The sequence below is a fragment of the Rousettus aegyptiacus genome, unplaced genomic scaffold, assembly GCF_014176215.1.
Source record: "Rousettus aegyptiacus isolate mRouAeg1 unplaced genomic scaffold, mRouAeg1.p scaffold_m13_p_17, whole genome shotgun sequence".
Classification (NCBI taxonomy): Eukaryota; Metazoa; Chordata; class Mammalia; order Chiroptera; family Pteropodidae; genus Rousettus; species Rousettus aegyptiacus.
This window is the reverse complement of record NW_023416292.1, coordinates 3,469,412-3,493,207: the sequence shown is the minus strand read 5'-3', so window position 1 is coordinate 3,493,207 and position 23,796 is coordinate 3,469,412. Positions and strand designations below refer to the sequence as shown.

Below are 23,796 nucleotides of genomic sequence, written 5' to 3'. Positions count from 1 at the left end.
CACCGTATGGTTTCCGTGACTATCAGAGGAGCGGAAGTCCCATCAGCGCTCTGTATACCCCTCACACGCTGATTCTCCAACATTCGTGAGATGTCTGTAAGGGCCAATCCCAACAATACTCAACAAAGCTCGCAGAATCCTTGGTCTAGGGGAGCACACGATCGAAGCCCACCTTTTCCTCTCTGGTTTGTGAGACAATGCAAGGAGTGTAAGGACGTGGAACTCAAGTGTCCAACAAGCTATGTTGACTCTTAACTTTGTTTACTAACAATAGGAAATGAAAGGAAATAAGAGGAATCAGAAAAACAGCACAGGCATGAAGGAGACAGAAATATGATGAAGCAGAAAGAGGGGGCCTAGAGAAACTACAAAACAAAGGAAGATGAATGGTCAGTTGGATAGAGACATAGGAGAACAAAGATTAGGAGAGAGAGAGAAAAGGACAAAACGGGTGAAGGAGGTAGAGGACATATTGCAGAGGCAGAGGAGTCAGTGAGTTCTAAGTGATATTTATGTAAAATAATCTAATCTTGCTTTACCCTACTATTCAGCTGCCCTGCAAGATGTGAGTAAATTAGCAAGTAGCATCCCTCCCATTCGAATCATATATATATGTATATATAATGCTATCTTAGCCCGATGCTATCTTAGCCTGAATCCCTCTGAAAGTAGAACATAAGACAAAAGCTTGTGTCAGGCATTTGAGAAATGATCCCAAGGAGCAGGAGTGAAAGCGAGGAGGAGTGAAACAAGGAAAGAAGAAAAACAAACACAAGAATGAGTCACTGAGGTAGCCACCACGAAGGGCAGCTGGGGCTTCGCCCCGCTAGGCCTTCCCAGGAGTTCTATGAAATGAATCTGAAGACTATCTTGGAGAAACAGTTAACCATCATTTCCATTTTCCACCGCTCAAAGTAATCCCTTGAGTATTAACTCTCCAACAATTACAGGTCACATGAATATAAGTGCAGACCAATTCCCAGAGGATGAAGGAAGAGGTGAGTGCAGCTCCAGAGAGAGCCTACCAGGTAAGACTGCTCAAAACTATTACGCCAACGGAGGCTTTTGCAGGAGAGTATTGAGTGGTACTTAAGCAGCATCTAACTCAGATGCAATTCTTTAACTTCTCACCTTTAAAACCTATGTTTACCTTTTGTTGTAAAACTACAATGTGGCTTTAGCCATCTTTGAGATAGTGCCGAAACATTTATAAGATGATCATGTCACCATTCTAAACTGGAATGAGGTACCTTTGAGACTGTGAATTCCTCTGATACCATGCCTCGCTTAAAGAAACTAGAGTTCCTCAGGTCGCAGGAACCAAACTGAAGCAGCTTCTACTACTAGTCACATGTGAGACAATCTGAGCACCAAAATAATTACCTACAATGATTAATTTTATTTTATGTTTTAAAAACAAATCATTTATTGAAAGAATCTGAAAATAGCAACATTTTAACAACATTTAACAAATTTTCAGGATATTAACAATATGAAACATTAAGAATTTACCTCAAAAAATCCAAAGCCTTCCAGATTATCCCACCATCATGCTGCTTTAGGGCTAACACTTGCTTTTTGTCTGAACAAGTGACCTATTATAAATGCCACTCTCTCCTTGACCTAAAGCCAGGAGTTGGGTTTGGCTCCCTCGGCCTGAGGGAGGCTGGCCAGGCTGGCGGGCAGACAGCAGTGAGAGCCCACCTCCGATGGTCCAACACTAAGCTGACTCCTGAGCACACACTGAGGTCCAGATGCTGAGGCACACAGAGGGGCAAGAGTAGGGGACAGCACTTGATCAACATGTGCACAGATGGCAGAGATGGTGCTCAGGCTGTAGACCCTGCCAAGGGTGGCCACATGTGTGGCCCTGGACCCTCAAGTGGTCAAGGTACAGCCCTGCCCATCACTCCAGAAGTGAGGCCCAGGGTAGGCGCCCAGCCCTTCCTTTCCTGCCAATTTAGCAGATGAAAGTGCAGCTCAAAGACAAATAAGTCACTCAAAAACAGGCCCGTATTTAGGACGCCTAAGGCCATGGGCCAAGGCCAAGTGCAAACTGAGCCTCAACTCCAGCCATGGGCCCCACACAGGCTCTGGGCGCCGAGTGGCAAATACACGTGCACACGCTCGCATATGCCCCACCTGGCTGGCTGAGGGAGGAGCAAGTGCTGGAATGAGGGAGTCTCCGGATACCCCAGGGCCCACAGGGAGAAGCGAGCAGAATCAACACGAAATGTTGGCACCACTCTCCACACTAACCCGTTTGTCCCAATCGTGTCACAGCCGCAGAGGACCATGGCTTACTGAGAGTCACCCATTTCCCTCCAGGGACAGTCACCCACACCTGTAGCAACCATGCTGGACTAGACAGATGGTCCCAGCACATGTCACACAGAACACATGTAAGTACAGAGCAAGGTTCCATTTCATGACAGTACAAACCTCTGTCCCCTGAAATCTTCAATGTGTGCACAATAAAATCTGTATATAAGCACCTTGGAGAGTTTAAAAGAATCACTAAAAACTATACACAGGATTAAAATATCTTCTGGGGCACAGAAGGTGCCAATCCGAATTCATGAGGAATGTGAGTCCACCTCTTACCAAGGCACTACCAGGCTCAGGGGCCACCATGTGGAACTCTGCGGCACCTGTCATGCCAAAGAAGGGGTAGGAGACAAGGGCCAGAGACCAAGGCAGGAGGGTCTGGGCAACCTCAGTGCAGACCCTTTGAGCAAAAGGGAGGGAACCTACACCCCTCCTAGCCCCACCAATTAACCACCAACAGCTGTTCATGTAAGTGTTCTCTATGAGAAGTTTTAGGGAAAAGGTGCAAGCTTAAGGGGAAAATTGTGGTGGCTGAAGGAAGATCTTTGGCTATGAGACATGTATTTTCAACACCAAAGGATAGATCCATCCATTTTGATGCCCTGTGAATTCAATCAACTGATTTATGGACGTTTCCTAACAAGCAGCTCAGTGTCCCCGCCCTGGGGACAGGCTCTGACTGACAAGATGGGTTGGTGGTTTTGACTTCAGCGCTCTGGCTGCTGTTCACTTGGCTTATTTAGAAATGTAAAAAGAAAAAAAAAGTCAGATTTAAAATGTTGAAAATGGCTTATCTGGTCAACAAAAGGCAGATTCCAGGCTCTTTCTCTGGCTACAGACAAGTGATGTGACATCTGATGCCTGCACGGGTGTGTAACTGTTCACGACGTACATGTTCAGGCCAGCCTGCTCCCAGAGTGTTAGCAGAAAGGGGGCAGAAGGAAAAGACAAAAAGGCTTCAGGGCTCTGGGGCCCCTGAGTGCTGACGGCAGGAGCACAGCCTAGCCTTCTCCGTCCTCCTCGCCGTCCTCCTTCTCTGTGAAGTGGGCCTGCCTCTTCCACACATGCTGGTGCAGAAACTGGGCCAGGCTCTCAAACCAGCCACTCGCAGGGACTTGGACACAGATGGAGGAGAGCAGGCAGCAGGAGGTAGCGATGCTGATACTGTTTCTGTGACAGATCTCCTGTCCCTTTTGTTCATCAAAGGACACCAGGAGGTATTCCTTGCTTCCGGTGACAGCATGATCTTTAGTTTGACCGTTGCAGGGCTCACGACAGGGCAGAATGACAGCGAGTAGGGGCAGATGGGCACGGTCATGATGGCCAGCATGTTCAGGTGGATCATAGAAGCTCTGGCTGTGGCAGCGTATGCTGTGCTGTCCATCCAGGTGGAGACAATCACATCATCGCCCTGTACTGTGGTACTGAGGTGCCTGTCCAGTTAGACATCCATGTTGGACAGGTAAGAGGCAGGGCCTCTGTCGATCACACTTCCTTCAAGACCTGACACTGCATGACCTGCTTCCTGACCTCCGTGTCCAGGTCTGTAGCCAGCACCCTCTTCTCACTAGTCCCATCGGAAATGGCCAATTTCTTCTCTCTGAGCTCCTTCATAACCTTGACCTTCAGCCAGCTCCAAAGAACCACAGCTGGCTTCCCCTGTATCACCTGAGTAACTTGTATCTGAAAGTTCTCCAAGTTGTAGGGGGTCAGGAAGCCCAGGGAACCCAGGTGAAATGCCATGACCAGAGGCACACTGCCCTAGAAGAGCAAGGAGGCATAGAGGCCCATCTGCCACTCCAACCCGAGGCATACTATGACAACAGTCTGGTTGAAAATGTCATCATAGTCTTCTCTGAAAGTCCAGAACTTCTTCCCTGGTCTGAAGCTGTTGGTAATCACTATGACGGGGTCTTCTAGTACCTTCTCCACGTGCATGACCACGTTGTTTTCCATCAGGTACACACAGCTCCTTAAAGGGCTGCAGCAGGATCTTCTTGATAATGAGAACACTCTGGGGATTTGTTCTGTGTCAACCAGTGGCCGGCAGGGTCCTATATGTGCATGATGGCCTGGAGATTGGTTCTACAGCACACAGGTCTTTGGTCCGAAAGTGGTCGCTGGGTACTGCCAGTGCAGAGAGCTTGTCCTCCTGGACTTCTTGGTACCCGCCGGGGCAAGTGAGATGGGACTTGGCCCAACCCCAGATGGGCTGGCCAAGCACCCTGTCCTTGTCCCCAAGACACATGGGGCAGCGGTACGAGGCCATATTTGTTCTCAGTCCCTTCCTCGGTTTGACTTTTTCTTGCTCCATTTCCACCATTGATGAACAAGAGCTTCAGTCAGAAAAATATGGGTTCTGTTTGCTGCAGCAGGCACCTGTGGGACCACTACCTCTCCAAGCCAAGCCCATGGACCCCACTGCTGCTCATCATCACTAGCTGGCCCCCAGCGCCTTGGCCATCTCCTGCCCCATGGCCGCCCAGATAGTGGCGCTGGCCCCAGGGAGCAGCAGTGCCACAATGATGAATTTTAAATCATAAAGACAAGAATTGAGTTCATCCCAATGCTGATAGATGATAGGTAGGTAGATACATACATACATACATACATACATACATACATACATACATAATTATAGACACTTTGTAGTATTTTTTTTTACTTTCTGGGAGGATTTGTCCCCACCTAGAACATTTTTATGATACAGTTTTCTTATTCAAGACTATGGTATTCCTTTGATTACCTAAGTAGTATTCCCTTATATAGATCTTACAGATTTCTCAAGTTTACTCCTATTTAGATTCTACCTTGTTTGTTGCCATTACAAATGAAATCTTTTATTGTATTTTCCAAATTATTGTTTGTATCTATAAAGTCTATTGATTTCTGTATATTAATGTATACCCATTACTTATTGAATTTTCTTACAATAATAATAGTTTTGTCGTAATTTTCCAGTTGATTATTTCAGATTAGCCAAATATACATCTTATGTTTGCCAATAATTAAAATTTTACCTCCTTTTCTTTGCACCTCTAATCTCTAAATTTTGTACCTCCAAACAATATTGGTCATAGTAGACATTCTTTTTTTGTTCCTGACTTTAATAAAAAATGTTTCTTTTTTTCTCATAAACATGATTCTTGGTTTAACATTGGAAAAATATATTTTATTATTTTAAGACTTTTATCAAGAATGAATGTGTAGAGATCAATATCTAGCATGACAGTATAAGGAGTTCTACTCATCAACTCCCCCGTGAAACTAGTGACAATGTTTTAAAAAATAATAATAATTTAAGCCTCTAGAAATGGTCCTAAGGGCAAACTGCAAATGAAGAAACATCTGTTCAAGAAAATCTGGAAATTTTAGTTTTAAAACATGGGAATCTGTGATACCTAAACAAAGACTACTCCCTCCTTCCCTCCCCTTTCCCAACCCAGCAAGCCAAAGACTGCTCCAGACTGCTGCAGCCAGGAACACAGGCCTGCCCCTCCCACTAATTCCCAAACAGAAGGCTTTCTTCTCAATAGGAATAGGATGTCAGCATTTCTCATTATACCTCCAGGTACCTTTGTTGAGGCTAGGTCCCAGGTGAGTAAGGACTCCTTTACCTCCTATTCTCAACTTGTGTAATGCGGGTTCTACCTTGAGTACAGTGTGCTGAGACTAGTGGGGCCCCAATCACACTTGCCCCAGTGTGGGAGGCAATGGTTTCTCCATGAGGACAGACAAGCCAAAAAAAAAAGAAAATCTCAGGTTGGGCAGAGCAGCAGATTACCTAGCACCCAGCAAAATGGAACTCGAGGCCCTGAGCAGATACACCAACCCAGCGAGTCCGGCTGTCTTCCTCCATCTGACTGTGGTGCTGTTGGCCATTGATATGTTCTTCACCACTTGGTTCTTCGTTTATGAGGTCACCTCCACCAAGTACTCTCAGGACTCTACAAAGAGCTCCTCATCTTGATGGCCTCACTCTTCATGGGCTATGGAGTCCTCTTCCTTCTGCTGCGGGTTGGCATCTATGTATGAGCTCCCAAGGGTTCCATCTAGGCAGCTTCACCAAATCCCTACTTTTGTAAATTAATCATTTTTACTATTGCTAGAAGTGTTCCAGTTGCTTTAAATGCAGCTCACAGTAAAGATATATATGTGCGGGGAAAATTTTCAGGTTGCTGACCACCCCTCACATACTAAGTGCTGAGCTTCTAGAACAGAAGTATCACTCAGAGAGAAACTTACCATTGTTCCTACCTCCCAGTCCAAAGTTCTGGCTCAGGGATTTTGCATGGGGGAAGAAGCGGGGCATAAAGTAGATAATATAGATAGCTCCTTATTTTTTCCCAAAGGAACTGACTTCATTTGTAAAAGAGCATGGAAAAGCTCAAGCCTGAGGGTGCTCCCAAGAACAATGGAGGTTGTGGCATAAGTCAATTGGGAGGATATTTGTGGATTCTGAACTTAACAAAGATACAAATTAGACCATAGACAGAAGAGTTTGCAGGAAAAAAAAGCAGAGGTGGAAAGAGCTTTCCTGGGATCAAAATGAATACCGAGCAGTGAACTCAGAAACTATCCCTTCAAAGAAGTCACAAGATGATTGGATTAGTTTGTACAGCTATTTATACCCAAGGCATTAGGGAAAACAATAGAACAATCAGCCAACAGTTAGTAGAGTTTAACATCTGTGTGTGTTCAGGGAAAGAGAGGAAGAGAGCCATACCAATACCATTGTGACTGTGGGCATACCCTCAACTGTGCCTCCTTGAGGAACGTCAGAGGTTTAACTCTATGGAGTGAAATAGACTTTACTAAAATTATCCATCTAGTCACTAAACAAATAAATAAGCAAATAACACCAAGAAAGAAGGGAAGGAACCCATAGAGTTGCTACAATACATTACCTAAAATGTTCAGTTTCCAAAAATTATGAGGTGTGTAAAGAAAAATAAAGTATGATTAATACAACAGACAAAAAAAAAAAGGCAAGAGAAAATGCCTGTGATGGCAACCAGATGTCAGATTTAACAGAAAAAGATTTCAAAGTAGCCATTACAGATATGTTCATAGAACTGAAAAAAAAAAATGACTAAAGAAATGACAATGTTGCATCAAATAGAGAATCAGTAAAAAGATAGAAATTATTTTCTAAACATGGAAATTCTGGAGTTGAAATGTCTAACTGAATTTTTTAAAAATCCAGGTGCTTAATAGTAGATTTGAACTGGCAGCAGAAAAAATTGGTGAACCTAAAAGGAGAGTAGTAGAGATTGCATAAACCAAAGAACAGAGAGAAAAAGAATGAAGAAAAATGAACAGAGCCTTGGAGAAATGTAGGACATTATTGGGCACAACAACATATGCATAATGAGAGTACCAAAGGAAAGGAAAGAGAGAACAGAACAAAGCAGAAAAAAAAATATTCAAAGAAGCAATGAATGAAAATGCCCCAAACTTATTGAAAAGCAGTAACCTACACATTCAATTAACTCAAAATGGGTCAAAGATCTAAACATAAAACCAAAAGCTAAAACACTTAAAAGAAAACATAAAAGTAAATCTTTATGACATTAGATTTGGCAAAGAATTATTAGATATGACCCTAAAAACATGAGCAACAAAAGAAAAAAAAGGTAAGTTGGACTCACCTTAATTAAAAACTTTTGTACTTCAAAGGACACCATCAAGAAAGTAAAAAGACAGTTCATAGAATGGGATAAAATATTTGCAAATCATCTATCTGATAAGGAACTTGTATCTAGAATATGTAAAAATACTTACAACTCAATAATAAAAAGACAACCAAATTTGAAAATGGAAAAAAAGATCTGAAAGACCATTTCTACAAGGAAAATATGCAATGGCTAGTAAGCACAGGAAGAGATTTTTGACATCATTTGTCATCAGGGAAATGAGAATAAAAACCATGATGGAATACCACTTCATACACACTAAGATGGCTAGAATCGGAAAGTTAGATGATGAGTGTTGGCAAAGATGTGAAGAAATTAGAATCCTGATACACTGCTAGTGCGAATACAGCCGCTTTGGAGAACAGTATGGCAGTTCATCAAATGCTTAAACATAGAGATGTCATATGACCCATCAATTCACATAAAATTTTGTACATGAATATTTACACCAGCGTTATTCATAAGAGCCAAAAAGTAAAAACCCACAGGTCTATTAATGGATAAAGGATTAAATTAAAAGTGACATATCCATACAATGAAATATTCAGCCATTCAAAAGAATGAAGTACTGATACATGTTACAAAATCAATGAACCTTGGAAAATATACTAAGTGAAAGTAGCCAGTCACAAAGGACCACGTTATATAATTTCATTCATACAAAATGTCCAGAATAGGCAAATACATAGAGACAGAAAATTAATTAATAGTTGCTTAGGGCTGGGGGAAGGAAATGGAGAGAATCAGAGGTTGAGAGCCCAAGAGTACAAAGTTTTTGTTTGAAGTGATGAAATGTTCTAAAATTGACTGGGGTAATGATTGTAAAACTCCATGAATCTAATAAAATTAAAAAATTAACACCCACCCAGATGTCTTGTAGTGGAACTGAAAAACACTAAAGACAGAAGTTCTTAAAAGGAAATGGAGAGAAAATAGTTCATTACCAAAGATCAATAATTACATCATCAGCAAACTTCTTAGCAGGAAAAATTGGAAGCCAGAAACAATAAAATATCTTCAAAGAGCTAAAAGAAAACAAGCATCAAATTAAAATTGTATACTCAACGAAACTATCTTTCAAGAATGAAGATGAAATAAAGATATTTTTAGGTAGAGTTGACTCTCATCAGACTTTCAATAAAGTAGTTTCCAAACGATGAACATCAGGGGAGAAAATTTATCCTAGAATTAAGGTCAGATATTTAAGAAGAAAGATGAAGCAAAGAAACTGGTAAACATGTTGGTAAATATAAAAAAACACTGTCTTTCTATAATAATAGTAATAATAATGACTAATTTGTGGCATTTAAAAATAAATCAAAAGACTCAAATAATGGACAATAACATATAGAGAGAAGGGGATCAAAGTTAAATTATTCAAAGTATTCATATTTTTTTGAGAAAAGGGGCTCTGATATTCACTTTAAATTTATTAAAAATTTATACAAAAATTCCAATGGCAAAAAGGAGTCAATATGCGGTGACAGCAAGAAATCGAACTATGGGCGGTGAACACACAATACAATGTATGTATGTGCTTACTATTAAATTGTATGCCTGAAACTACTGGATTTTGTTGACCAATGTCGCCATAATAAAAATTTTAAAAATAATAAATAAAATAAATTTAATTTAATTTAATTTAATTTAATTTAATTCCCATGGTAAATCATAACAAGATAACAAAGAATGTAATTTCCAAACCAGTTGGGCAGAGGAGAATAGAATAAGAAAACAAACAATCAAAATTTAATTAATTTCTAAAGGAAAACAATGGAGAAAAGAAGCATAGAAAAAAGTAGTGCTAATATTATGATAGAAATAAGCCCAAATACATAAGAAATCACATAAATGTGAATAGACTAATCTCATCAGCAAAACAGAGAAATTGTCTAATTAGGTGAAAATTAGTCCAGAGATCCTTCTAAAACATAAGGACACTAAAATGTGAAAAAATATATATACAAGATAAATATTAACCAAAAGAATGAGGTTGCTATATGAATAGCAGACAAATTGTCTTTAGACAAATTATTAAGCATAAAGACCACTACATCATGATAAAAGTTTGAACTTAAGATGCAGATAGAACAATTCTAAACTTGAACGCACTAAAAAACAGTCTCAAAATATATAAAGCAAAATTGATTTTTTTAAAGACTGAAAAAATGAGAAATCTACCAACACAATAGAAATTTTCAATACATTTCTAGTTGTTCATAAATCATAAAGACTTTTTAAAAATAGTAAGGCATAGAAGAGTTAAACAATAAAATAAGTTTGATTTAATAAACATGGAATCTGCACATACAATTAAAATCTGGACTTCTTTTTTATCAAGTTTTCTTTATCTGATCACATTAGGATTTTTTACATTTTTGTACTTCTTGTATGTGACTACTTCTCTCATATGGTGTTTTTTTTTAATTTTTAGGATTGACAGTAATTATTATTTTATAATAGTTTCAGGTATAGAGCATAATAGACATTTATATAATTTAGAGAGTGATTCCCCTGCCTAGTCTTGTACCTGCCTTGCACCATAAGTCGTTATTACAATATTATTGACTGTATTCCCTATGCTGTACTTCACATCCCCGTGACTTTTTGTAACTACCAATTAGTACTTAATCCTTTCACCTTTCACCCAACTCACAGCCCCTCCTATCTGGCAATCACCAGTTTGTTCTCTGTATCTAAGAGTTTATTTCTATTTTGTTTGTTCATTTATTTTGTTTTTTAGGTTCAATTTATAAGTGAGATCATATGGTATTTATCATTCTCTGACTTATTTCACTGAACATAATATCCATTCATGTCATTGCAAATGGTAAATTTCATTTTTATGGCTGAGTAATATTCCATTATGTACCATATCTTCTTTACCCAATCATCTATCAATGAACACTTAGCTTACTTCCATTTCTTGGCTATTGTAAATACCACTGCAGTGAACATAGGGGTGCATATATCCTTTTGAATTAGTATTTTGATTTTCTTCAGATAAATACCCAGAAGCAGAATTGTTGGGTTGTAAGATAGTTCTGTTTTTGAGGCATCTCCATACTGTTTTCCATACTGGCTGTACCAATTTGCAATCCCACCAATAGTCCGCAAGGGTTCCCTTTTCTCCACATTCTTGCCAACACTTGTTTTTTGGTTTATTGATGATAGCCATTCTAACAGGTGTGAGGTTATACCTCATTGTGCTTTTAATTTGCATTTCTCTGATGATTAGAAATGTTGAATCTTTTCCTATGTCTATTGGCGATCTGTATGCCCTCTTTGGAGAAATGCCTGTTCATGTCATCTGCCCATTTTGTAACTGGATTTTTTGTGTTTCTTTTTTGGTGTTCAATTGTGAGTTCTTTATAAATTTTGGATATTAACCCCTTCTCAGATGCATCATTGGTAAATATCTTCTTCCATTTGCCATGCTGTTTTTTCGTTTTGTTGATGATTTCCTTTGCTGAACAAAAACTTTTTAGTTTGATGTAGTCCCATTTGTTTTCTTTGTTTGTTTGTTTGTTTGTTTTCTGTTTCCCTTGTCCAAGAAGATATACCAGAAAAAATATCATTAAGAGCAATGTCAGAGGGTTTGCTGCCTATGTTTTCTTCTGAGAGTTTTATGATTTGGGGTCTCAGATTTAAGTCTTTAATTCATTTTGAGTTTATTCTTGTATATGGTATAAAAAGGTGATCCTATTTCATTTTTTTTTCTGCATGTTTCTATCCAGTTTCCCCAACACCTTTTATTGAATAGAGTGTCTTGACGTCATTGCATATTCTGGCCTCCTTTGTCATAGATTAAATGACCATACAGGTGTGGCTTTTTTTCTGGGTTCATTATTCAGTTCCATTGACCTATGTGTCTGTTTTTGCACCAGCACCATGCTGTTTTATTACTATAGCTTTGTAGTATAGTTTAATATAAGATAGTGTAATACTTCTAACTTTATTTTTCTTTCTCAAGATCGCCTTGGCTATTCAGGATCTTCTGCAGTTTCATATAAATTTTTGAATTATTGTCCTAGCTCTGTGAAAAATGCCATTAGTATCTTAATAGGGATTGCATTAAATCTATAGATCGCTTTTGGTAGTACGGACATTTTAATGATGTTAATTCTTCCTACACATGAGCATAGTAAATGCTTCCATTTATTTGTATCTTCTTCAATTTCTCTCTTCAAAGACAATATTTTTTGAGTACAGGTCTTTTACCTCTTTGGTTAAATTTATTCCTAGGTATTTTATTGTTTTTGATGCAATCGTAAATGAAATTGTCTTCTTAATTTCTCATTCTGATAGGTCATTATTGGTGTATAAAAATGCAATTGATTTCTGAATATTAATTTCATATCCTGCTACTTTAGTGAATTCATTTTTCAGTTCTAACAGTTTTTTGGCAGAGTCTTTAGTGTTCTCTATATATAGTATCATGTCATCAGCAAATAATGACAGTTCTACTACTTCTTTTCCTAATTGGATGCCTTGTATTTCTTTTTCTTATTCGATTTCTGTGACTAGGGCCTCCAATACTGTGTTGAATAAAGTATTGAAAGCAGACTACCTGATCTTAAGAAAAATGCTTTGAGCTTTTCTTCATTGAATGTGATGTTAGCTGTAGCTTGGTCATATATAGCTTTTATTATGTTGAGATATGTTCCCTCTATTCCCACTTTGCTGAGAGTTTTTATCATAAATGGATGCTGGATTTTGTTTAATGCTTTTTCTGTATCTATTGATATGATCATGTGATTTTTAGCTTTCATTTGTTAATGTGGCATGTTACATTAATTGATTTGCAAACATTTAACCAATCTTGCATGTCAGGAATAAATCCCACTTGATCAAGTGTGTAATCTTTTTGATGTATTACTGAATTCAGCTTGCTAATATTTTGCTGAGGGTTTTTGCATCTATGTTCATCAGGGATATCGGCCTATAGTTTTCTTTTTTTGTAATGTCTTTGTCTGGTTTGGGAATCAGGATAATGGCCTCATAAAATAAGCTTTGGAGCTCTCCTTTCTCTTGAATATTTTGGAATAGTTTGAGAAATATAGGTGTTAATTCTTCTTTGAATGTTTGGTAAAATTCACCTGCGAAGCCATCTGGTCCAGGACTTTTGTTTGTTGGGAGTTTTTTTTATTACCCATTTGATTTTGTTAGTAGTAATTGTTTAATTCAGATTTTCTGTTTCTTGACTAAGTTTTGGGAGATCGTATGTTCTTAGGGATTTGTCCATTTCTTCCAGATTGTCCTATTTGTTGGCATGCAATTGCTTGTAGTATTTTCTTATCATCCTTCATATTTCTGTAGAATCGGTTGTCACTTTACCTCTTTCATTCCTGATTTTATTTATTTGGGTCCTCTTTTTTTCCTTGATGAATCTGGTTAAAGGTTTATTAATTTTGTTTATCTTTTCAAAGAACCAGATTTTGGATTCACTGATATATTGTATTATTTTCTTAGACTCTACATCATTTATTTCTACTCTGGTCTTTACTATTTCCTTCTTTCTACTCACTTTGGACTTTATTTGCTGTTCTTTTTCTAGTCCCTTTAAGTGTAGGTTTAGAGTGTTTATTTGAGAATTTTCTTGTTTCTTGAGATAGGGCTGTAAGACTATGAATTTTCCTTGTAGGACCGCTTTTGCTGTGGCCCATAGATTTGGAGTCATTGTGTTTTGATTTTCATTTGTCTCAAAATATCTTTTGATTTCTTCCTTAATCTCATTGTTAATCATTCTTGTTTAGGAACATTTAGCCTCCATATGTTTGTGTATTTTGGGGTTTTTTTTTCTTGTTATTGATTTCTAGTTTCATACCATTGTGATCAGAGAAGATGCTTGATAAGATTTTAATATTCATAAATGTATCAAGACTTGTTTTGTGGCCTAACGTGGTCTGTCTTGGGAAATGATCCATGTGCACTTGAGAAGAATGTATATTCTGCTGCCGTGGTGTGAAATGCTCTAAAAATATTAATTAAGTCCATCTGGTCTCATGTGTCATTTAAGGCCCCTATATCCTTGTTAATTTTCTGTCTGAAGATCTGTCCGTTGGTGTCAATGAGATGTTACAGTCCCCTACTATTTCTGTATTACTGTCAATCTCTCTCTTTACATCAGTCAATATTTCCTTTATATATCTAGGTGATCCAATATTAGGTGCATAAATGTTTACTGGGGTTATGTTCTCTTGTTGGATCTCCTTATCATTACGTAATGTCCTTCTTTATCTCTTACTATAGCCTTTGTTTTAGTTTATTTTGTCTGATATAAATATTGCTACCCCAGTTTTTTTTCATTTTCATTTGCATGACATATCTTTTTCCATCCTTTTACTTTCAGTCTGTGTGTCTTTCAGTCTGAAGTGGGTCTCTTGTAGACGGCATATGTATGGCTCTTGTTTTCTTATCCATTCAGCTACCATATGACTTTTAATTGGAGCATTTAATCCATTTATATTTAAAGTGATTATTGATAGGTACATAGTTATTGCCATTTTATTATTCATATTTATAGGTTTTTTCCCCCTCTTCTTCTTGAAAAAGTCCCTTTAACATTACTTGTAACACTGTTTTAGTGGTGATAAATTCCTTTAGCTTTTTCCTGTCTGGGAAGCTCTTTATCTCACCTTAGATTTTGAATAATAACTTTACTGGGTAGAATAGTCTTGGTTGTAGGTCCTTGCTTTTCACCACTTTGAATACTTCATGCTTATCTCCTCTGGCCTACAAAGTTTCTACTGAGCAATCAGCTGAACATCTTATGGGAGCTCTCTTATAAGTAACTAGCTGCCTTTCTCTTGTTGCTTTTAGGGTTCTCTTTTTGCCTTTTTGCATTTTAATTATGATGTGTCTTGGTATAGGCTTGTTTGGGTTCATCTTGTTTGAGACTCTGAACTTCCTGGACTTATATCTTTATTTCCTTCACCAGGTTAGAGAAGTTTTCCATCATTATTTTTTCAAACAGATTCTCCATCCCACGCTCTCTCTTCTCTCTCTCTCTCTCTCTCTCTCTCTCTCTCTCTCTCTCTCTCTCTCTCTCTCCCTTTCACTCTCTCCCCACCCACTCCTCCTTCTCGGACTCCTATGATGCGAACGTTGTTATGCTTGATGTTGTCCCAGAGATCCCATAAACTTTCCTCACTTTTTTTTATTCTTTTTTTTCTTTTTGCTGTTTTAACTGGCTGGTTTCTGCTATCTTGTCTTCTAAATTGCTGATTCAATCCTCTGCTTTATCTAATCTATTGTTGATTCCTTCTAGTATATTCTTCATTTCAGTTATTGTACTCTTCGTTTTTGATGGATTCTTTTTTATGGTCTCTATGTCTTTTTTTATGCTTACTGTTTCTTTGTTGAAGTCCTCACTGAGATCATCTATTCTTTTACTAAGTTCATTGACCATCTTTATAACCAAATTTTTAAATGCTACATCTGGTAAGTTTCTTGCCTCCATTTTATATAGTTCTTTTTCTGAAATTTTCTCCTGTCTTTCATATGGGACATGTTTATTTATTTTTTCATTTTGGCTGCTTCTCTGTATTCATTGCTATGTATTAGGTAGATTTGCTGTCTCCCAGTCTTGGCCAGGTGGCCTTATATAGTAGATGTCCTCTGTGGCCTAGTGGTGTCATCTCCCTGATCATCTGCACTCCCTGATCAGGTGCTCTGGGGGTGTCCCTTATGTAAGTTGTCTGCGCTTTCCTGTTGTAGTTAAGCCTTGGTTGTTATTGACACATCAGTGGATGAGACTGACTCTCAGTCTTGCTGGTTGTGAGAATTGGATGCACCCAAAGGGTATAATCTGCTGTATGGGGGCTGCCCCCACAGAATGAGATTCGCCCCAGTCAACTCGTGTGCTTATTGATACCCCCCTTTGGGTGTGCCGCTTGTGGGGCTAACCCGATGGTGTTCTGTTGTGGTCTAATGCCAGCCTTCAACTGTATTGGTTCTGAATCTGGCAACTTGGGAGGGGCTTCTGTGCAGACCAAGATCACCTGCTGCCTGTGACCACCCAGGGCTACCTGGCAGGAGCTACAAATTGATCTGAAGTTGGTCACTGCCTGTGCTGGACCTGGAGGCATTTGGGAGAGGTCACATAGCAAACCGAGACTGGCTGCCACCAACACTGGGTCTGGGGCAGCTCAACAAATACTTCAGGGCACCCCAAGATCTGAAGCTGTCTGCCAGCTGCCCACAAGGCTCAACATGTGAAGGGATCCTGGGTGGTATGCAGTTGGGTAAGGTGAGGTCCCAGGAAGTCACCAGCATAAGGTGAACGGCTCTCCCTAGTTTAGTGTTGACCCAGATTTGGTGCCAATGCTGAGCCTGTAGCCATTTGCGGAAGTCTCAGATCACACTAAGGACAGACACCACCTGCCTGGGGTCCACAGTCCCCCAAGATTTATTCAAAAAACACTGAAACTTGGGCTGAGGCTGGTCACCTGCCACCCAAACCAAGTCCAGAGGTGCTCAAGCCAAAGCCTGCCAACTACTGCCAAAATATTCTCCTCCCAAGAGGACTGGGCAGGGCTGGGTGCCCAGCTAGGAATATGCCTCCAGCAATTCTTGAGTTGGGTGAGGTAAGCAGATTTCACTAAATCAATGCATATTCAGATTTGGCTGCATTGGGGGAGGGCTCAACACAGGCAAGATGGTGCCTGCCTGTAGGCTGCACAGAATGATGGCTTAATACAGGGACAATGGCAGTCATCCCTCCAGTCCTTGTCCTGAAGCCACACAGTTCAGTCTTTCTCTGTATGTCTCTGACTCTTCTTAAGCTGCTGTCTCTCCACCAGAACCCAGGGTGAGTGCCTGCAATTGAGTGAGTCTGTGCACCAGCCATTTAAGGGGACCTTTTGGTTTCCAGTAGCCTTCCATCTTAGAATCCTTGCTGATTTTTACAGCAAGATTTTGTAGAAATTCCTCTTCACAGCACTGAAACCCTGGTCTGTGCCCCTTCACTCCTCCAGAGGGACCTCAGCAATCAAGATATCTTTCCCAATATTCAGCAACCCAATCCTCAACTAACAAAAGTAAGGCCAGCCCACTTTGTGTCTCTGCCCTTCCTACCAATCATAAGGTGAACTCTTCTTCATATCCTTAATGATAGGACTTATGTTCAGCCAATCTTCAGGTGGTTCTTTAGGTTGATAGTTCTATAATTTAGTTGTAATTTTAATGAAGTCATAGGAGGAGGCAAGTACAGCATTTACCTACCCCACTATCTTGACCAGAAGTCCTTTGGACTTCTCTTTAAGAACACATAAAAAATTTACAAAATTTGATCATATGCTAAGACCTAAAGCAATTTTCAACAAATGTCAAAGAATAGGTATCATTTGGCATTTTCTGACCACAATACATTGAAGTTAAAACTCAATTACAAAAAGATAACTTTTAACAAAAAAAATATGCATTTAGAATTTTAAAAAACACTTCTAAATAACTCATAGTCAAAGAAGAAAACATATGGAAAGTTAAGAATACTTAGGACCTAAGCAATGATGAAAATACCACATATCAAAATTTGTGGCATGCAAGGAAGTAGTGCTTCACTGGAAAATTTATAGCCTTAAATGTTTTCATTAGAAAATAAAAAAGATGACAATTAATGAACTATACTTTCAACTATAGTAGTTGGAAAAGAAAAATAAATAAACTCAAGGAAAGTAAAGGTAAGATGATAGTAATAGTATAGCTAACATTTATTGAATGGTTGCTCTAAGCATGCACTTTTCCAAGTGCTGTATATGTATTAACTCATTTAATCTTCCTAACGAGTTACATGTTCTTATTATCCACATTTTACAGAAGAGAAAACCAAGGTTCAGGAAATTTAAGTAAGCTTTTTAAGGTCATGTAGTACAACTCTATGAACATGGAAGAGCTAGAATTTTAGCCCAGGCAACCTAGCTCCAGAATTTAAGCTCTTAACTACAAAAAGGTAGATGATATGAATAAATTGCTAATAAAATATCATTTACCAAAATGAAATTAATAAAATAGCAAAAAGCCTGAAAAGTCATATAACCATTAAATGAAATTGGTGATTTAAAATCTTCCCACAAAAAATACCAGGCCCAGATTATTTTTTAGGATTTTTAGAAGACTATGTTAGATTTTTGGTCCACTTTTATATGCACATCTCCAGAGAATGAATAAAAAAATGAAAGGTCATTCCTTTAGTGATTTAAATTTGGTAGATTCTCTCTCTCTCTCTCTCTCTCTCTCTCTCTCTCTCTCTTTCTATCTATATGTGTGTGTGTGTGTGTGTGTGTATATATACACATACACACATATACACACAGGCGTGATAGAATGATTTAAAACATACATGTAGATTAATTATTTTAAATTTAAATAGATTAAATGCTTCAATCCAAAGACATAGGATAGTTAAATGGGGGAGAAAACAAGACCCACACCTATGCTACCTACAAGAGACTCACTTCAGATTAAAACACAGGGAGAGACTGAAAGTAAAGAGATGGAAAAAATACTTCATGCAAATGAAAATTTTAAAAAGCTGGGGTAGCAATACTCATGTTAGACAAAATAGACTTTAAAACAAAGGCTATAACAAGAGACAAAGAAGGACATTTCATATACAATAGCCAATATATGAAAGCAACCTAAGTGTCCATTTGTAGATAATTGAATAAAGATGATGTGGTAAATACAATGGAATATTACTTAGTCAGAAAAAAAGAATAAAATCTTATCATGTGCAACAACATGGATGGACCTAGAGGGTCCTAAGTGAAATAAGTCAAAGACAAATGCCATATGATTTCACTTATATGTAGAATATAAATAAATAAATAAATAAATAAATAATCAAAACAGAAACAAACTCATAGATACCGAGAACAAATGGATTGTTGCCAGATGTAAGGGGGTTTAGGGGTTGGGTGGAAAATGTGACAAGTTAAAAAGTATAAATTGGCAGTTACAAAATAGTCATAGGATGTAAAGTACACCATAGTGAATATAGTTGATAATATTGCAATAACCATGTGTGGTTTCAGGTGGTTACTAGAATTATCAGGGAGATTACTTTGTAAATTATATAAGTATCTAACCACTATGCTGTATACCTGAAACAAACATAATATTGACTGTCAACTGTAATTTAAATGTTTATTTTTTAAGAAATATACACACATAGATGCACATCGTTTCAGAGAGTAGTTACCTTGGGCAAGAAACTGAGGGACAGAGGCACTTGGACACATACATGCCTTCAACGTTATTGATCATTGAGAGGGACATGGGTAATCATGTTATTATTTGCTTTACATATTCATTGCTTATATTCTTTAAGTATTGAATGTTACATGATAAGAGAATTCAAATAACATTTAAGAACAGAGAAGTGCTTATGATATAATGCTAAAGGAAAGAAACAATGATCTATGATCCTATTTTATCAAATGTTTTAAAATCTTTTGGTATTCTGGAAAATCTTCCCCAAAATCAAATTCTAAATGAAATCTTATTGACTTTGAACTGGCTTTGAGATTTTTCAGATCATCTCAAAAGATTTGTTTTCAAAAAGTTGTGACGGAATCAAGGAGCAGCAGCGAGGAAAAATCGCCTAGGATATTGATGAACAAGCCATTCAACTAGGGAGAAGTCCAAGAAATCGCCCTGCAATAGCAGAAGTTAGGACTGGGCGAGGATGCAGGGCTGCCCCATCTCAAGCAGCTGAGTAAGACGGAGGCTGCCCGTAGCAGCAGACTCCTCTTAAAGGGGCTGCGTCCAAGAGCAGATTTTCTGGGTGATAGACCCGCTTGCTCTGAGCACCAGTGTTGATTCGGCTGTGCACAGGGGTCACCAGGGACTTACAGGGAGACGTCAGAGTGAGGGCCAAAGTGAGATTTGCTCCGTACAGAAGTGCCAGCAGTATCCATTAATCCCTGTTGAGCCCTGACCCCTCCCAATGTGCAGACACAGCGCTGCCATAGCCCTGATATCATCAAACTGGATAACAGAGGTCTCTTCATCCAGAAGATTCCCTGAAATCCCGGCTCCTCCAAATCGTGACCCCACCCAAGCCACATCCAGGTGTATCCTCAGTGAGTCCGGTACTTATTGCCGGCCTCAGTTTCTATGTGGCCTTTTGAGGCAACTATAAGCACAGCATCTGTGGTTTGCTTGCTGAATTTTAACAGGTGGCCTGGAGGGGTAGAGGCTTAGGCTAAGTTTGGCCTGCAGCTGACCCCCTCTCAGGACTGTGTCACAGGACACCTACTTCCCAAGTCTGCACTAATAAAACTGGGACACTTAGGAGCTTTGCTTAGTACATAGAAACAGACACAGAGAGACAAACAAAATAGGAAGACAAAGAAGCAGAAACCATATGAGAAAACAGAACAGAGATCCAGATATAATGGAGTCAAGTAATCTAACAGATGCAGAGTTCAAAACACTGATCGTAAAGATGCTCGAGATCTTTTGGGGAGTGTAGATAAATTCAGTGAGAATTTCAACAAAGAGATAAAAAAACATAAAAATAGAAATAGAAATTATAAAAGGGATCCAGTCTGAAATGAAGAACACGTTATCTGAGAAGTATGTTAAATGGAATAAACAAAGGAATAAACAAAATTAATAAAGAAAAGGATCAAATGCCCTATATAGGGGACAAGAAAGCCAAGGACACTCAATCAGAATAGCAAGAGATAAGATGCCAAGACTATAAAAATAATTTAAGGAGCATGTAGGACACCATTAAGGGTCCAAATATCTGTCTGATCAGTGTACCTAAAGAAAATCAAGATGTTGAACAGCTGTTTGAAGAAATAATGATGGAAAACGTCCCCAACGCAGTGAAGTAAAGGGACAGAAAACCGCAGGAAGCTCAGAGAATCCCCAAAACCAGAGATCCAAAGAGGCCCACACCAAGATGCATCATTATTAAAATGTCCAAGGTTAAATACAAAGAAATAACATTAAAAACAGCAAAGGAAAAAACAGATAGTTATCTATAAGTGAACACCCATAAGACTGGCAGCTGATTTCTCAAAAGAAACTATAAGGACAGAAGATCTTGGCAAAAAATATTCAATAGGATGAAGACCCAGGATTTACAACCAAGAATACTTTATCCAGCAAAGCTATCATTTAGAGTTGAAGGGCAGATAAAGAGCTTCCTAGACAAAAATAAGCTAAAGGAATTTATCACCACTAAGCCAGTATTACAGGAAATGTTGGAGGGACTTTTTTAAGAAGAAAAAAACATGTATCAAAAACAGGAATAAAGAATGGTAACAACTACATTCCTATCAATAAACACCTTAAATGGAAAAGAATTAGGTGCTCCAACCAAAAGATAGAGTGGCCGAAAGGATAAGAATACAAGACCCCTACATATATTGCCTACAAGAGACTCACTTCAGATTAAAAGATACACACAGACTAAAAGGAAGGGGATGGAAAAAGATATTGCTCTCATGGACCTAGAAGGTATTAAAGTCAGACAGAGAAAGATAAACACTATATGATTTTACTTATATGTGGAACCTAAGAAATAAAAAGAACAAACTAATCATTTGACATGTTAAATTACATGAGAATCATTGTCAAATAAAAAAGTAATACTAAACAGTCTTAATTTTGTAGTTATATAAATATGTGTTCCAGAAATTACAAGAAATTTCCAAAAATTCTGGTATATCCTGGTATAATGTTGTCAGTCATAATTCTAGTTATTATCTTGAATTGTTATATGTCATAGAAATAATCAAATTTACTTATTAATTGCATCATTTTCTTTATATGTGTATGTGAACTCTCACCAGATCTTTAACCATGGCAATTTTTAAGTATTTCGCCATTTGCACACAGTTATTTTTTTACTCTGATGCTTTTGCAAAAGTGTTCCTACAAAAATACTTCATCTTCAAAAAGGTTTCTGAAAAAGACCCTGACAAGTTCTCTAGAATGTAGGTTTCTGATAACTTTAAGATTATGACACTTAACAGGGTAAGATTTCTAAAAATCTAATGTAATGCTGATTGATTCATAAAACTACCAATCCAAGAAAAACAAAACAAGAATTAATCACATAAAATTGAATGAACTATAAAGATGGTTATAATTTTTATGATTTTATTTAAATCACTGCTGATTCTCCAATGTTTTGTATTCCATATTTAAAGGACCCCTTTTTCTCCTCTCTGTTAAGATATCTATAACTTACAGCAATTTGGTAAAGTGTATCTTCACAATAAACATTGAAGCCTTTATCTTTTTTTCTTTACCTGAAACCTTCAGAATTATGAAACTCTTTTTAAATATTCCTATTTTTCATGACAATATGTTTATTTGTGTAAGTGCAATAAGAATCCATTCTCCTTATAACAGGATATAATTGGATAAGTCCTTGGCTTTTTAGCCCAAAGAGACTTTCAAGACCTAATCTGAGATTCCTTGTGAAACGTCCCAACAAAATTTAAAGTCCCAACAGATTTAAAAGAGCCTATATGGACAGTCAGTGGTCTTGCTGCACTTATGTAAATAATCAAGCCAAGTTTAATAAAACTAGACTAATTTGCAATTAATCTTACTAGATTTCCTTTGATAGAAATGGGGATGATTATAGAAAGATTATATTTCAGTAATACACTTTTGTGGATGTTAGTTTCTACTACTGTTAATTGTCTTTTAGGTAGTTAACCTAAAAATAAAGGGCCAAAGTGAGAGGCAACAAGCACTTATCTGTGATCTAAAAGGAATAGCTATTCAGAAAGCACTGATTCAGGCAGAAGCCCAAATGATGTTCTGATTAGGAGACAAAAGCAAGGGATATTTATGAGAAAAGGAAGAACAATTAAGTCAATAGAAGGAAGGCATTTCTATAGGTGCGGTAAGCTAACATAGTGACACTAATTCTAAACAAAGTATTCAATTTTCAGACCAGTAGCCATTAGTCTGGTGGCCGTAATACCTCCTTTTTATTATCTTTGCAAACAGTTCTTTGGGACACAATGTTGCTTCAGATCCAAAGGTTATTTTTTGTTTGTTTGTTTTCGGCCCGTTTTAACATTCCAAAAGTTTGAGGCATAAGGCATACAAGACACTTCCTCTGGGATGGCAGCTCCAACTCCAATTGTTATTTTTTTACTAGGTTTGTTTTCTGCCTATATTCTTAACTGGATCCTGAATTCCTCTAGTTTCCTCCAATATTGGCTAGAACTCTCCAAATTAACATTTCCAATTTTCTCCCACCCTTTTGACTTGGAATCACTAGGAAAGCAAAACTGCCTTTTTCCTGTACAAGCTAAACCTAGACAACTTAACATAAATGTTAGAGAGATCACTCCAACGGCTGACATGTGCACAATCTTTGTGACTATTGCTATGTGGGCCACTCAGATCATCAGAGATATTCGAACTGCAAACCAGAAAAATCTGTCAGATTGCCACTGCTTACTCTCACTCCATCTAAAAATGCTTCAAACCCAAACTTTAGAACTCTTCTCAGCTGGCCACTCTTCAAACTCGGAAACTGAATTTATAATTTTCTCAAACTATTAACCTTTGTTTTTCTTTTATTTCCATAGAAATGCCTCTTGTTAAATTACCTGATTGCTGACATCATATCGAGGTCTAATTTAGGTGGAAGCTCACCTGCAACACCACTTCCTGAAATAAAACGTTCTTACATTCATCCTGTCCTAAGTACTCACGGGGATATATTTTTGCTAATACATCATGTTGTACTTATGTAAACAACTTTTAAAAAACTGAAACCTGCTTG

The 23,796-nt window shown here is 38.0% G+C and overlaps 2 pseudogenes; one reads left to right on the top strand and one right to left on the bottom strand.

Annotated features, from left to right (window-relative positions):
* Positions 1-3,329: 3,329 nt before the first annotated feature.
* Positions 3,330-4,654, bottom strand: LOC107508918 (annotated as a pseudogene).
* Positions 4,655-6,127: 1,473 nt separating this feature from the next.
* Positions 6,128-6,363, top strand: LOC107508963 (annotated as a pseudogene).
* Positions 6,364-23,796: the final 17,433 nt, after the last annotated feature.